This window comes from Sus scrofa, chromosome 1 (genome assembly GCF_054392235.1).
Source record: "Sus scrofa isolate SSC_HxYL_T2T_F1_AM1 chromosome 1, Sscrofa_HxYL_maternal_Yorkshire_Landrace_v2.0, whole genome shotgun sequence".
Classification (NCBI taxonomy): domain Eukaryota; kingdom Metazoa; phylum Chordata; class Mammalia; order Artiodactyla; family Suidae; genus Sus; species Sus scrofa.
Genome location: NC_139383.1, coordinates 185,573,848 through 185,589,993, shown reverse-complemented (window position 1 = coordinate 185,589,993; position 16,146 = coordinate 185,573,848).

Genomic DNA, 16,146 nt, shown 5'->3' with positions numbered 1-16,146 from the left:
GAAAATCACCATCTTTTAAGTTACTTTTCACTTCTGGGCCATTAAAACTGGCAATTCCATTCTCTTGTGCTCAGCAAAGATTACTTCATTCCTCTTTACCTTCTTCAATCATTTCAAACCTCTGTTATTTTTATTTTTCACTCTTTATACTATATAAAAAATGTAGAATTTGTTTTATAGTAACAGTAAAATCTATTTGCACTAGCCACCCTTTCCTTTCTGAAATAGTATAAAGGATCCCATCCTCTCTGAAATGAAATTCTCTATGTGACTCTGGATTCTGTCCTTTCTCATCTTCTCTAGGATCTTGTTCAAATTGTTTTTTTTTTAGGGCTGCACCCAAGGCACATGGAGGTTCCCAGGCTAGGGGTCTAATTGGAGCTACAGCTGCTGGCCTATGCCTCAGCCACAGCAACACAGGATCCAAGCCGCATCTGTGACCTACATCACATCTCTTGGCAATGCCCAATCCTTAACCCACTGAGAGAGGCCAGGGATCAAACCTGCAACCTCATGGTGTCAGATTTGTTTCTGCTGTGCCACAACAGGAACTCCTCAAATTGTTATTTTATGTTTATCCTCTCTTTAACCTTTGCCATCATTTTCAGCATTCATACATACTTTTGAGTCTCTCATTCTTTAAAAGGAAAAAAAAAATCACATTTTTCCTTGAACACATCTCTCTGTAACGTTCCTTGTAGCCCAGAGTCTCAAAAAAAGCTGTCTATCTATTCTGTCTTCCCTACTTCATTCCTTATTCATTTTTGTTTGGCTTCTGCCACATCTTACCTAACTTCATCTCACTGAGATCTTTATGGATTCTACTTAAACCTAGTGACTATTTTTTGCTAACATGTTGGATAATTTCCTGTCTTTAGAACATTCTCTTTCCTTGGTTTCCTTGACACTACACTACCCTAATTTTGTTCTTACCTCTCTGAATATTCCTTAAAAAATACTTTTGCCTAAAACATTGTCTGTACCCCAATTACCTCACCAATTCTGAAGACATGAGATATTATTTGTTAATGATTTCAAAACCTAAGCTTCTACACAGGTCCATTTCCAAGGATGACATTTCTCTGTGTGTCCAGCTGGCAACTTGACATCTTCACTTTGGTATCTCATGGGTGGCCCAAATTTGTTGTCTTCCTGGCTGAAACTCTTGATTGTCCCCTTCAGATTTGTTCTTCCACCAGCCTCTCCCAGTTTAGCGAATGCGGCCTTAATTATTCAGTTCTCCTGCTGTGGGTTATCCTACACATCAGCCTTTTATTTACTCCCACACTGAGTTTGTTACCAAGTCCTGTTGATTCTACTTCTGATATATATATATATAAAATATGTCTGTTTCTCTCTTTTTACATTTCTCTGTCTTGGTCCGAACCAATGACCCTAACCTGAATTATTTTAATTGCTTTCTTATTGTCTCTCAGCTTCCACTTTTCTCTCCTATAAATCATTTTCTGCCCAGGGGCCATAGAGGTCTTTTTAAAATGCAGATCTGACCATGTCACTTTGGCATAAATCCATTCATTTGGTTTTGCATTGCATTTAGTGTAAACTCCACAATCCTTAAAATGCCCTAAAAGACCATGGCATGGGAGCTTTAGTCCTGACTATCCTACCAGTCTATTCTGCTGCTAAACTTCCTTGGTTCTGCCAGCTTCTTACTGTCTCACCACTCTTATCTTTCTTTTCCTCACTCTGGAGTTTTTCTCAATTTAAGGACTTCACACATCTTGTTTTGTTTGCTTACTTTCCTCTCTTCTCTTTACCCAGCTGCCTCCTACTCATCCATCAAGCATCATCTTAAATTGTACTTTCCCAGGGAACCTTTTCCTGTTCCTAGATAGGCTGAGCCCTATATTATCTGCTGTCATGGTACCTTGCTTGTCTTAAAAGATAGCTATTAAAGTCTTCATGTATGTAATTAACAGTTTAGGGTCTGTTTTTTTCCATTAAAATCCTTTCAGAGGTGTGTACTGAAAGCTTAGCATAGTGCCTGGCAGGCTTTAGGTCCTTAATAAAAATATTTTAAAATGAGAGAGTCCATAAATTATTATGCAATTGTCAGTGATCATATTTCATAATTAATGATGTAAGGAAATTGTTGTAATTTCTTTTGTAAGGAAATGAAGACTACAAAACAGCACTCAGAATATGATTTCAGTTTGGAAAAAAAATTACCTGCTTATTTATTTCCATATTGAAAAGTATGGAAGAATTACTCTTGCCCACCCTAGATTTTAATATTTGGGGGAGAATTCTAAGTTTTTGGATTTTACTATTTATTTTATTTTATTTTATTCTATTTTATTTTAATTTAATTTAATTTTATTTTTTTAGGCCTGCACTTGTGCATATGGAAGTTCCCAGGCTAGGGGTTGAATTAGAGCGGCAGCTGCTGACGTACACCATAGCCACAAAAACGCTGGATCCATGCCATGTCTGTGACTTATACCACAACTCACATCAACATCAGATTCTTAACCCACTGAGCAAGGCCAGGGATAGAACTTGCATCCTCATGGATGCTAGTCAGGTTCATTACTGCTGAGCCCCAGTGGGACCTCCTGGAATTTTACTATTTTTAGATGTAGGGATTACAGGTGATTTCTATTTTTTATACTTTTCTGTATTTTCCACATTTCCACTGAAACCTCATTACCTTTATCATCAGAAAAAGTAAAAGTTACTTAGGAGTTCCTGTTATGGCTCAGCAGGTTAAGAACCCGACATAGTGTCCATGAAGATGTGAGTTCAATCCCTGGCCTTGCTTCAGTGGTTTAAATATCCGGAGTTGCCACAAGCTGCATCACAGATGCAAAAGAAAGAAAAGAAAGAAAAAAGGAAAAAATAGTTATTTAAAAAGAAAAAAAATCAGTTATCAGTACTGTATTCAAATATGTGCTTATTTTAGGTCTTTCGTATTATCGCCTTCAGCTTCCTTAAACCTTAGCAAATCTCTATGTTAAAATATATAATGTATCTTGCTCTGGTTCAAAACATCTTTGTGCTCAGTGATCAGCTGCATGGAGAGGATATACCAGCTCAAAAATATGATGCTTGTGAATCATAGGGCACAGGGGCTTGTAACACTGATCCGACTAGCAGGAGAATTAGTCAGGGTCATTGAACAAAGACAATTTATTCACATATATTCAGTAAACTGCTCACTGGAATATGAACAAAAATCCCTTATCTTTGGGAAATGTATGGCTTATTTATTAGTGCAGGTTCTTTGAGGAAATATATAGGTAACAAGCTGTGGAAGTCTTCAGCTGTTTCACTCTTTACAGTACAGTGCTTAAGCATTTTAAAAGAAAATCCTAATTTGCAAAGTTACATTGACATTGTAATTTTTGCATATTTAATAAACCTTAGCTACTTTACTGAAAAGTGGATTTTTTCATGGAATGCTACCCTTTTCATTCCTGCATACATCTTGGATTTAATTTGGCATGGGACCCATCAACCTTGGCTCTTAGAGACAAGGTTAGAATCTGTAGTGCATGAAAACGAGCTCTTCTAAACACTTTTTTTCCCCCTAGTTTGCCACACATTCTGTGCCGGCTTTGGAGAGAACACAAAAAATGAAAATGATCCTTTTTCTTAGCTTGACAGAAATTTATTAGAGTAGATGCAAATATTTTCCTTTTTAGAATAGAGAGGCTAGCATTTCTCCACACCCCCACTCCCCCACTCCCCTTAGAATGCCAACAAGATAGGACTTGTCATTACTGTAAAGCAAAACAGCAATTGAGGAGCTTTTACATGTTTTGAATAAAGTTATGATTGTCTAATGTATGGTACTCTGATTTTTTTGTTTTAAGTAGAAATTAAGGCTGGCCTCATTATTATCAAAAAGATATTCTTTGGCTTGATATCCCGAACTTTTAATGGCATTTTGAAAAATCAGATGTGTATCAAAGCAACCTTTTGGGTTGAATTTAAGATATTAAAAGGTCCAATTCTCTAAATAATATTCATAGTATTAGTCCATTTTTTCCTTGGAAAGAAAGATAAATTATCTGCACTTATGGTGATATATATCCAGTGTACCCAATTGCAGGAAACTCATTAATTAAATTAGCTTTCTTTGAAAAGTTTTCATTATGATTCACTTGAAAAATATGACTTGAATGAAGCTAGAAAAAGTTTAATAAAATTATGTAGTGAGAACTCTTTGTTGCATGTAATATAATCTGGTTTAAAGGGAAAAAAGTGTTTATTGACTCAAATAACTGAAAATTCCAGGCACAGGTCAGATTTCAGGTAGAGCTTATTTGAATACTAAGATACTTAGTCTCTCTTTAACTCTTTTTTTTCTCCTCCTTGCTCTCTTCTGCATTAGCTTTATTACAGCCAGGCCAACTAACCAACTCTCTTCTACCCCTCCCCCCTTTTCAGGGCAAATGTTTCTCTTTCCTAAAATTATAAAAATATCCTTGGGATGGAGTTCCTTTGGCCCAGCTTGCCCTAGCTTGGAGTCCCTTAATTAAATCGCTCTGTTCAACAGGTGTGATGCTTGGGTGGGCAAGCCAAGCCCTGAGACATTTGCAAGTTCAGGGCTAAAGTGAGATCCACCCACCTTTTCTACAGGGACTGAGAATGGGGAGAGGCACAATATCTCCTGTTGCTTTTATGTGAATACAGGTGATTTGTTGTGGACAGAGAAAAATGATAGATCCCTAATACAACTACATAATTTGTTCTCTATGTGGAAGTCATAATGATATATGTCCCATATGTTTATGTCTCATATATATATGAGACAGGCAGATAGTTGGCTTTATATTAGGAGAAATGAAGGGCTTGAAAGACATAAAAATTTTAACACCAGTGAAGGCTAGAAGACTATTTTGTTTGATGCCTTATAAATATTATTATGGAAGATGAAGCAGAATATGCCTCCTAGGTGATTGCTATGGCTGGGCTATTGAGAAAATATTGTGAAGGGTGTCTTTTGATCAGATGGGGCTTCTGTGAAATTGAAGTTTGTTTATGCCTCGCTTGTCCCTTTTAATTGAACATATGAATTTGAGTACCTCTTATGAGCAAAATAGTCTTGGGCATTCACAAAATAGTCAATAATGAGACAATAGGTCATCTTGAAATTCCAAAGTTATAGGCTTTATGTCACTTCTTGCTAATCAAGGGCAGCTTGTCTTTCCTGAAGACAATGCTGTGTTGGAGGTACATGTTGTTTAGAATATCCAAGACAGATTTTCTTGTCTTGGAATTGTCCTAAGAAATCTAAAGGACCTTCAGACCCACCAGGGATCCTTTATGAGCAGAATGTATTTATAATTTTATTTAGATAGAATCCTTACATTTGACATTGAATTGGAAAGTGTGGGGAGAGACATATTTGTGAGATAATTATAGGATAATGTGTGATCCCTTACAAATTTATTCTTTCAAGTTATACTGATAATTATATATGGTTCTGCCTCTTCATTCCTATGTCGATGGGCCTAAACATTCTATGTGAGGGTTGAAATCCTATGAGGGGTCTAGAGTAAGTAAGTATCAGACATCACCTGATTGAGCCTTCTCAAGTGAATCTCACTGAAGATATTTTCCTGAGTCCCCCTTGCTCCAAAATCTTCCCTTTTCTCAATTTCTTTTTCCTTAAAGTTTCTAGTAAATAAGAAGGTACAGATTCTGTCTGGCCTGAAATTTAGAGTTGATTCCCATTTACCTTTGTGTCACAATACGAAGGCCATCTAAGGACTCCCGAAAATGAGCAACATGAAACTATGACACCCACCACTGGTGGTTAGCACAATATTAGCATTGTGAAGATAGAACTATTTGTGAGAATTTAGTTCTCACTTTTTGCCCACACTCATTTAAACATGAAAAGTGAATTATTTCTGCTAGGAAAAATATTGCATAATTCTAAATTATATATTTTGAAAATAAAACATTGCTTTCACAGTTTTCTTTCTTTGCTTATACAATGGATAAAATGCAATTTATATATTAGATATTTTGGTTTATTCTTTTTTTTTTCTTTTTTGGCCACCTTATGGTATATGGAGTTCTCGGGCCAGTGATCAGATCTGAGCCCACATATGCAAACTACATCACAGCTGTAGGAAAGCTGGATCCTTAAACCCACTATGCCCTGTGTCCTGGTGCTGCAGAAGCACCACTGATCTCATTACACCACAGCAGGAACTCCTCATATTGGTTATTCTGAAAAGCAGTCATAATGAAGTGTTTAAGTTTATTTGTTTCAAAACTAAATTTTAGAAAGAAGTCTGCTTTAGTAAGTTTTTAAATTTTACCACTATCAGGAGGAAATTATGTTCCTTGAATAAGAAAATGAACATTTTCCTCCAGAAAATTGGAATGAAGAAAATCAGTAAGGGCTTAGAATTTGGGAAAAGAACATAAAGCGTCAATTCTAGATATGATAGGCCCTCCCTTCCATCTGGTGGTAGTGTTTGTGTAAATAAGAAATTGTTGAGCTGGATAATTTAATTGAAAAGCAGATGATGCTATCTTTCCTAGTGACTAGGGTCTATTTCAAGTTCTCATTACCATAGGCACAAAACGTATTGAAGAAAGTAAATAGGTCAACGAACCTCAAGTGCAATTAAGTTCTCATGTGTAGGGCAATAACTTTAGCCCATGTCTTCCAAACTTTTAAAATTACCCCAGTGAACCAACAGCAACTTTTAATGAGACACGAGCAAGGAACACTCAGGATCTGTAAGATGGAAAATCAGATAGCTCTGGCGAAATTGTTGTTCTGCTACACATCGGTTTACTCCATTTGCTCTTAATGAAGCATGGCCACTTTCTGTGTTCCTGCATTTAATTCTACTTTCTGTATGTGCTAGTTTCACCTTCCCAGGGATAAAGAGACGCATACATGCCAAAGAAATGAATCAATAAAGAGGAGAAACATCTTTCTGGTACAAGATTAAAAAGAGACAAGAGAAGAGAAAAGTAAGCAACATGCATGGTTGAAAGACCAGTTAATTAAGAATCACAAGTCTGGGTTAATTTAGTTTTAGTTTTGCAATTTAGGAGCTGTGTGGACCTTGGGTAAATTATTCAGTTTCTCCTGTTTGCAATTATACTATTTAAAAAATTAAAGAGGTGATTTACATAATTAAAATTTATTTTATACTATGGTATCCAAATGAAATTTTTTTAAATGCATAATTAAAAAACTCCTCACTTAAAAACACCAGGGCCTTTTATATTAATACTGCCATTTGGCATCCACAGTTGCTTTTAGTTTTGGTGTGCAGTGATATACAGGCAATTTTGAATCTTAGAATAAGAGAAGAGCTTGAATTTACTTAGAAGTAGTAGAAGGAAAGCCTGAGATTTTTGGAAACAATGGCATTGCACTTCATTAATTTTTACTTGGCCCATTCTCCCCCATACCTAGCTTTCTTTCTTGGTGTTAACGCCCTAGTTTTAAGCAATTTCAGACTTAGAACTGCAAGAATTTCATCATTTTAATTTTTATTTATTTATTTGTTTTAGCCCTCCTTTCCTTGGGGAGAGCTCCTGATACTAGTAATAGCAGTTTTTGAGGAGTGTACATTTATTGTCTTTTTTCCATTTGATGTTCATAACATGTCTAGGGCCACCCAGTAGGGAGAGACAGAGTCAGGACCCAATCCCCCAGTATATTTCAGGAGCCCATCTTCTCCATCTTAGGAGGCAGCATAACACAAATGTTGCCAACATCAACAATAAAAGTGAATATTTATATCATTTGATAACTTTGTGTTAGCTGTAGTTCTAAGCCCTTTAGATATACTAAGACCCATAATCCTCAAAACAATTATCTGATGTGAAAGATGAAGCGGTAGCCCCAGGGAAGCTAAAGTAATTCTCCGAAGATCCCACAGGCAGAAATTGCCTGAGCTAGAGTTTGAATCCATGGTTCCAGCTCCAGAATCTATGCTCTATACCATGATACTACCTCTATATCAAGCTACTACTCTTCCAGGAGGAGAATTTTGAAGGTAAGTCTTGCTTTTTATTATAGATATGTTATGATAGATAATGTTATGATAGATAACATTTCCTGAATTATTCATTGACTTCCTAAAAAATGAAGAATTGTTTATGTTAATGCAAGGGAGAAGATGAATTAAGTGGGAAAAAAGGAGTAGTTATGGTAAGAGTGTTGCAAGTGGGGTCAGCTTATCTAGAAGTGATGGCATTAAGAAGAATAAAGAGAAGCTATCTCAATTTGCTTGAATGGTGCTTGTCCCAGGGCTCTGACATGTTTCCACACTTCTTAGTCCAGGTTTTCCTCAATGTTTGGTGCTGGCCTTGGTTTGAGGGAATGCCCTTACTAACTTGAAGTATTTGGACCTGAAATCCTTCTTACCAGTGAGGTACTGGAGTCATGTCTAATGATGCAGGCATGTAGAACAGTCTGATTTTCATATTCTCTGAATCATCTGTTAATCAAGAAGATGGGCACACTATAGAGTGCTGTCATCAAGTTTGGCAGGAAAAAAATCAATGGAAGAAAGAGGAATGTGAAAGAATTTGCATTTTATAAGTCTCTGGATTTTATAGATTTTTGTACTGGAGCCCAGGAGTTTGTTGTTCCTTTGGAGGACTGAATGGAACAGAGGTATTTGTTCAATAATCATATTTCCTGTTGTATACACTGAGAACTCTTCAAAAGACCCTTGTTTGGGGATTTACCTTGTGGCCCTTTGTCCTTTGGCAGAAAAGCTTCTTAAAATTCCTTAAAATATTGTTGCTGAGGGAGGTGAGGGAGATTAGAACTGAAAAGCCCCTTGATTGGAAACAGTTTGGCTGGATGAAGGTCTCTCATTAAATCAAATGGTAAACTTAGTGGAGGAATTGTGTGTGATATAGGACAATGGGTAATGTTCAATCACATGGGGGGTATGTCTGAATTGGGAAAGATATATTTTTACTGGAAGAAAAAAAAAGAATATTTTTAAAGTGGAAAACAAACTAGAGCCTCTACCACCATCATCTGGGTATGGAGCTGTGGAGGCAGTAGCTTGGAGTGAACACATACAGACAAGGACCATCATCAGAGAGGTCCCAAATGAGAGCTGTTTTTGAGTGTGCCAATGACCACGAACGTGGAATTGTATCCCTGAATGACAGACAACTCCTACATACCATTTATTATGACAGAGACCTGTCATGGCTGCAAATACAGCAGGCAGTAGAGGAGCCCTTTGTGTTTCCATGTCTGAGTTCTGCCTTGTTTTCACACCCCACACATTTCCATGTAGTGCTTTATATCCTCCAAGTCTTAGTCAAGTTTTAGGTTCTAGAGTTAAGGGTTTTAAATAGGCCAAAAGAGGATGTAGGCTCCCAGTAGAGTTGGAAGTTGTAGGAGTAACTGTTGTTGACCAGAATATACAGAATAAATGGCCCCAACGAGGTAACATTTTTGTAGAGAAACTATTGGGCTTAGTGGAATACAGTGCTTCATGTCTGAGGATGGTCATGATGGCATGACAAACCCTCAGGATGGACTCTAGATGGCAGTGTTGCCGCCGACTTTTAAACAGGGCTTTCCAGGTGCTCAACTCCTTTTCTAGAAGATACATAGTTATCACTAAAGTTAAAACAACCCTCACTGTGTTACTTGTAGTGTTCTGTTTTACATATTTTAATTTCTTTAACTGGACAGCACCTGAAGTTGATGTGCTATTATATACCCATTTTTAAAGATTAGGAAAGTGAGAGCCAAAGACCTTAGGGAATTGGCCCAAGTCTACTGGCAGAACTGGAATTTGAACCCAGGCCATGTGACTTCAGAATTGGTGCTATTAATTAATGTACCTCAATGCTCCTTGTGGGATAATTTTAGGGTTCTGGTGAACCTAGACACTGCAGCTGAGGTGGGGTGGGGTGGTGAAACCTGATGCAAATTTCCTACATCCACCAAGCTGGTCACTGTTTCTATTTTGTTGGAACAGACAACTTTTCCATAGATATCTGTCATGTCAGCTGCTGCACCCTATCTAGCATCTTTTCCTGAGATCTTCAGTCACAGAAAAGGTGTTTTCTGTTTCCAAGTGGAACTCAGACTGATAAGTGCTCCAAACAGATAGAAAAGATACCCTGCTGGATTGAGGACAACATTATGGACCAGGCACTGGCCCAGTAGGCCCAGCTGTGTATCAGACTCAAGCTTTTCTATCTCCATGTTGTCAACACCAACCACAGGTAATTCCTATTGGAGGTGTGGCCATATTTTAAATTCAAATGGTAGTGATTACACTTGAAACACAGTCCTTGTGGAAATCAAGGAAAATACTGAAGTTTATTGACAATAGTGAATTGTCTGGAGATGAGCATTCTGTTTTGACAACAAATGGAAGAAAATAATAAGTGGCTTTTTTTTTTCTTTTGTCTTTTCTAGGGCCACACCCATGGCATATGGAGGTTCCCAGGCTAAGGGTTGAATTGGAGCTGTAGCCACTGGCCTATGCCACAGTACACCACAGCTCACAGCAATGCTGGATCCTTAACCCACTATGTGAGGCCAGGGATCGAACCTTCAACCTCATGATTCCTAGTTGGATTCGTTAACCACTGGGCCATGACAGGAACTCAACTAAGTGGCTATTTTCTTGTCTGCTATATTGGTCTGCAGTTGCTACCATTTTTTCCTTGCTGGAAGGTCCATGGCATGAAATTTTCATGCTTCACTTTTGTGTCTGAATTCTGCTTTGCCCCTTGCCTGAGTGCTATTCCTTTTGCCACCATAGATTTGGGGCCCTCTCATGGGGAGATGTTTTCAGATGCAGAAGCAGAATCCCATATCAGGAAAGTGACAGTTCAGTTGATCTGTTGTCTGGTCTCTGTAATGCATAGCCCTGTGCTTCTAAGCCAGTGGTCCTATGAAGGGGAGGGGTGCTTCAGGTCCTCTTTCTGCTTGTTGAGGGTACTGGTTCCCTTTGCAAAGAAAAAAAAAATGAGACTCTATTCTTTTGTCAGATGTACCAGTCACAGTGTGGTAACTAACCAAGATTTCTGCTCAGTTTCCTAATCTGCTGCCCTACTGTGGTCTCTTTCTCAGTGAAGACACCACCATCCAGCCAGCTACATACGCCCGAACATCTTGGCTATCACTAATCTCTTAAACTATATTCAATAAATCCTATGGAGTCTACCTTTTTACTCTAAAATCTGACAGCTCTTTCCCATTTCCGTTGCCCTGTTTAGTTCAGGTCTGTCTGCCTTGTTTTTATCTACATTAACACAGCAGTCTCTATTCTGAATTCTATTGCAGACATTTTATATTCATTTCTATTTCAAGCATAATTATGCCAGTCTTATACTTATCCTAAATATTCTCCTTAATATTCAGGATAAATTTAAACTGTTATGACATGGTCCACAATAACCTTTAATACCTACTCCTGCTTATCTGTTCTATGTCCTTTCTTGTTTATATATGTATAATTTGTCAACCATTCCAAGTACTGGTAGTTTCCTGAAACTGTCCTGTTTTTGTGATTTTTTAATACAAGTTTTCTTTTTCCCTAAAATAACTTTATCTATGTGCTTCACTACTGATTTTTTTTTCCTTCCCGATTCAGTGCAGGCATCATTGTCTCTGGAAAAACTGCCTTAATCTTCTGGTCTCTCTCTCTTTTTTTTTTTTTTTTGCCACTTTTTTACCTCATGCCTACTTCCCAAAGCACATTTGCAGACAAATGCATCAGCCATTATTGTATTATATTGTAACCGTGTATGTTTTTTTGTGTGTGTTTCACTTGTCTGATACTTTGCTTGATGTCTTCCTCACCATGCCCTGAGATTTTTGAAAGAAGGATGGTATGTCATTCATTATTCAATTCCCAGGACTTAACACAGTTCCAGTTATATAGTAGATATCTATGCATCTTTGTTAATGGAGAAGTAAAGAATACACAGATCTTGGTGTACGGTCCATGTGGCTGACAGGTGGGAGAGAGACTGGTTTATAGGTTGTGGTCAGTTTACCTGAGAGATTTGGAACTAAACCATTACTGCTGCATCAAAGAAGGATGACTGAGGGTCATAGGCATCTGAAAAATAGGTGGTATAGCTTGGCTGAGGTTACAGCTCTCTTAGTAGAGGCCAAGGATTTTATACCTAAGGGTCTGTAGGCATAGAGAAAGGAGTCAGGAAATGTTTTGACCTGCATCTGAGAAAATTTATCATGGATATGAAGGCTGAGACTTCTAGAATTGATTATCAAGCATACCTTTGTGCCAGTCTCACTCATTTTGGAACTAAGAAGCCATAAATTTGGAGTTATATTAGAAACAATGCCCTATTAAGATGATGAAGAATCCCCCATATCTATCTTAGGAAGCTGGAGTAATAATTAGAATGGACAGGGAGCTCTATTTGAGACTAGATAGAAGCTGAATTGCCAAAACTCACAGGATCTCTTTGATTTCTTGGCTGGAGTTGGGCCAAAAGCCTTGATATAGGCTCTGTATTAATTAGCACACAGGGAAGAGAGAGACCTGAAAATATTGTTCCTCTCATCTAATAGTCCAGGAATGTGTGACCAGTCCAGGTTGGGTACAGGTTTTGCTTCCTGAAGTTATTGATAGGCCTTAGTTCCTTTTGTCTCATTGCTTTTATTCCTTAGATTGGAGACTGATAAACTTTATTCTATATTAGAATCCTGTGGAGGATGTGCTGGTCTGCATCACTGGAGTTTCTTATTCAGGTCTGGGGTAGGTTCTGAAAATTCGTTTTTCCAACAATCTCCCCAGAAATGCTAATGCTGCTGGAATTGGAACTATACTTTGAGAGCCACTGTCACAAGGTTTGGTTCTAGTCCATTTGGTTGAAGCTGGCTTGTCTGCACCATGCCTGTGTTCCAACCTTGGAGGAAGAGGTATAGAAAAAAGAGCAAGGAGCAGAACATGCCTACCTGGTTTAAGGATAGGTCTCAGAATTTACATATATCCCTTCTGTTCACATTCATTGGCAAGAACTTCATAACACAACTGTCTGCAGGGGAAACTGGTAAGTATATCTTCTAGTTAACAGATCATGTTCTCAGCTAAAACATGGAGATTCTATTATAAAAAGGAAGAATGGGGAGAAATGGTGGTCTTCCCCCAGCTCTACCCACATATAGGCATTCATTTGCCCTCCTACGATCTGGGATGTGGAGGCAGGATAATCTGCAGGTGCAGAGCAGCTCCCCTAGGACTTGGGAAATGTCTGGAGCTCAGCCAGGTTTCCAGGGAGTCTTCAAAATTTTAAACTTGGCTTGTGTGCCTGGACAGTAGTGGCCCAAAGCATTGGTTTTCTTCATTTCCCCTGCTGCTCTCCTCCTTTTCTTCTCTCTACTTCAGACCTCCCCATTAGATGGCCCATTTTCTTCATAGCTGACATTATATGAACATGTATTCTTATCCTGTGATGCCGCTTCCAGATCTGATAGTGGTTGGCTGCTTGAATAGGAATAAAATTCTTCTTGTGGGTAGTTGAACTCCTAAATCTATTGCTTCTGCCTGAAGCATGACCTTCAAAAACATAAATTGTTTTAACCTGCCAGGTTGTCTAGCACAGAGAGTGAAAGAACTGTATTATATCTAATAAAGGCATTTCTGATATGTAACAAAAGTGGTCCCTAATGTGGGTCTCACTGACCTATGAGTAAAAGTGAATATATTTCCTTTCATTACAATTCTCAGAAGTAGAGTCTACATTTTGTCAACAAAAAGCCAGTGAACTTGAAGGTTTTACTATCTCAGTATTTTGTTAAAACATTTCCCTCATTTTATTCTCACTTGCTCAGTTTTCATGACTCTAAATTCTATTTCCTTTGAAGTTTGTGTAGCATCATTCCCTTTGAAAGAGGTTGTCTGAGAAAGATTAGCTGTGCTTCTTTGTTTCTAACCTATATTTTCATAAACCATAAAAGCATAATCCAACATCACCCCAACTAAACTCTTTCTGTGGCTGAAGCATAGTTTCAAGCTGAATGAATTTTTCTGTAGAAGAGAGTGGCTGAGATCAGCCTCTGAAGTCCCAGTAGGTGCCTTCAATTCCTGGCACTTACTATGTGTACTTGAACTTTTATGTTTAAATTTTTATTTATTTTTAAAAAGTTTTATTAACATAGTTAATTTACAAAGCTGTGATAATTTCTCCTGTACAACAAAGTGACCCAGTCGTGCATACATATGCATCCATTTTCTCTCAGATTCTTTTTCCCCATAGATTATCACAGAATAGAACAAATCCCTATTGGCCAATCATTCCATATACTTCAGTGTGCATATGCCAATCCAAACCCCTAGTCTTTCCCTCCCACCCCACCACCTGTCCCCTTTGGTAACCATAAGTTTTTCAAAGTCATGAGTCTGTTCCTGTTCTGCAAATAAGTTCATTTGTATCCTTTTTTTTTTTTTTCCAGATTCCACATATAGGTGATATCGTATGATGTTTGTCTTTTACTGTCTGACTGACTTCAATTAGTATGATAGTTTCTAAGTCCATCCATGTTGCTGCAAAGGGCATTATTTCGTTATTTTTTAATGGCTGGGTAATATTCTATGGTATATATGTACAACATTTTCTTTATCCATTCATCTGTCAATGGATATTTAGCTTGCTTCCATGTCTTATTGTAAGTAGTGCTGCAGTAAACATTGGGGTGAATGTATTTTTTCAAATGATGCTTTTCTCTAGATAGATGCCCAGGAGTGGGGCTGCTGGATTGTATGGTAGTTCTATTTTTAGATTTTTTGGGGAACTTCCCTATCGTTTTCCATAGTGGTTGCACCAATTCACATTCCTACCAACAGTTCTTCATACCCTCTCCAGTATTTCTTATTTGTAGACTTTGATGATAGACTTTCTGCTTGGTTTATGGTGGTATTCCATATTAACATTTCTCTAATAATTAGTGATGTTGAGCATCTTTTTGTGTGTTTTTTGGCCATCCATATTTCTTCTTTGGAGAAATGTCTATTTAGATCTGCCCATTTTTTGATTGGGTTGTTTTTTTTTGATATTGAGCTGCAGGAGGTTTTTGTGTATTTTGGAGATTAATCCCTTGTCAATTGGTTGATTTGTAAATATTTTCTTCCATCGTGTAGGTTGCCTCTTTGTTTTGTTTATGGTTTTCTTTGCTGTGTAAAAATGTTTAAGTTTAACTACTTCCCAATTGTTTGTTTTTGTTTTTATTGTCATTACTCTAGGAAGTGGATCTGAGAAGATATTGCTGTGGTTTATGTCAGAGGGTGTTTGGTCTATGTTTTCCTCTAAGAGTTTTATAGTATCTGGTCTTACATTTAGGTCTTTAATCTGTTTTGAGTTTATTTTTCTATGTGGTGTGAGAGAATGTTTTGGGAGAGTATCTTTCTTAGTTGTGAGGCTTGACTTAAATATTATTACCTGTGAGATTACAATATTAGGTCAATCTCTTGTACACATTAAATGATAATTAAATGTTAACAAATATTATTAAAATTAATAATGATGACATCTCCCTACCACTTTATAAGTGTATTTAAAATTTTTTTTGTATCAAAATCCAGAGCAAATGCTATTCGGGTGTCCTTATGAATTTAATAGGATAAAAATATACTTTCAGTTTTTTTGTTGACTCTGACTCCCCTGATAGGATGGTATTAGGGAAGACAAGCTCAATGGCCATTTGGTGTTTGGGAGATGTATTTGAAAACTGGGGTGTGAGCTGTATCCCTATCTGCTGAAGGAAAATATGAAGATTTAAGCCTTAAATGTGAATGCTGAAGTCAAGCCAGAAATGTATCCAAAGCTATCTCTGTTGTGAGATGAAGCTAAAGTGAAATAACAGGAACTGATTATGGCATTAAACTGGAGGACTACTAGACCAGGGAAAGTAGGGTGGCAAATTTAGGTAAATACTTAAATTTCACAGCTGGCAGAACCTGGGATATGGTTTTAACACATTCAGATAGAGCAAATGCAGTGTAGGCTAGATCTATTTAAATAGTGTATACAAGGGCAGATATGGCTCAACTACCTGGAAGCTGAAAATATGAATAAACTTTGGTATGGGTGCTGAAAACTAAAAGGCATGATGGATATGATGGATTATCTTTTTAAAATCTTTTTTTTTTTGCTATTATAGTTGTATGAATTCTTTAAATA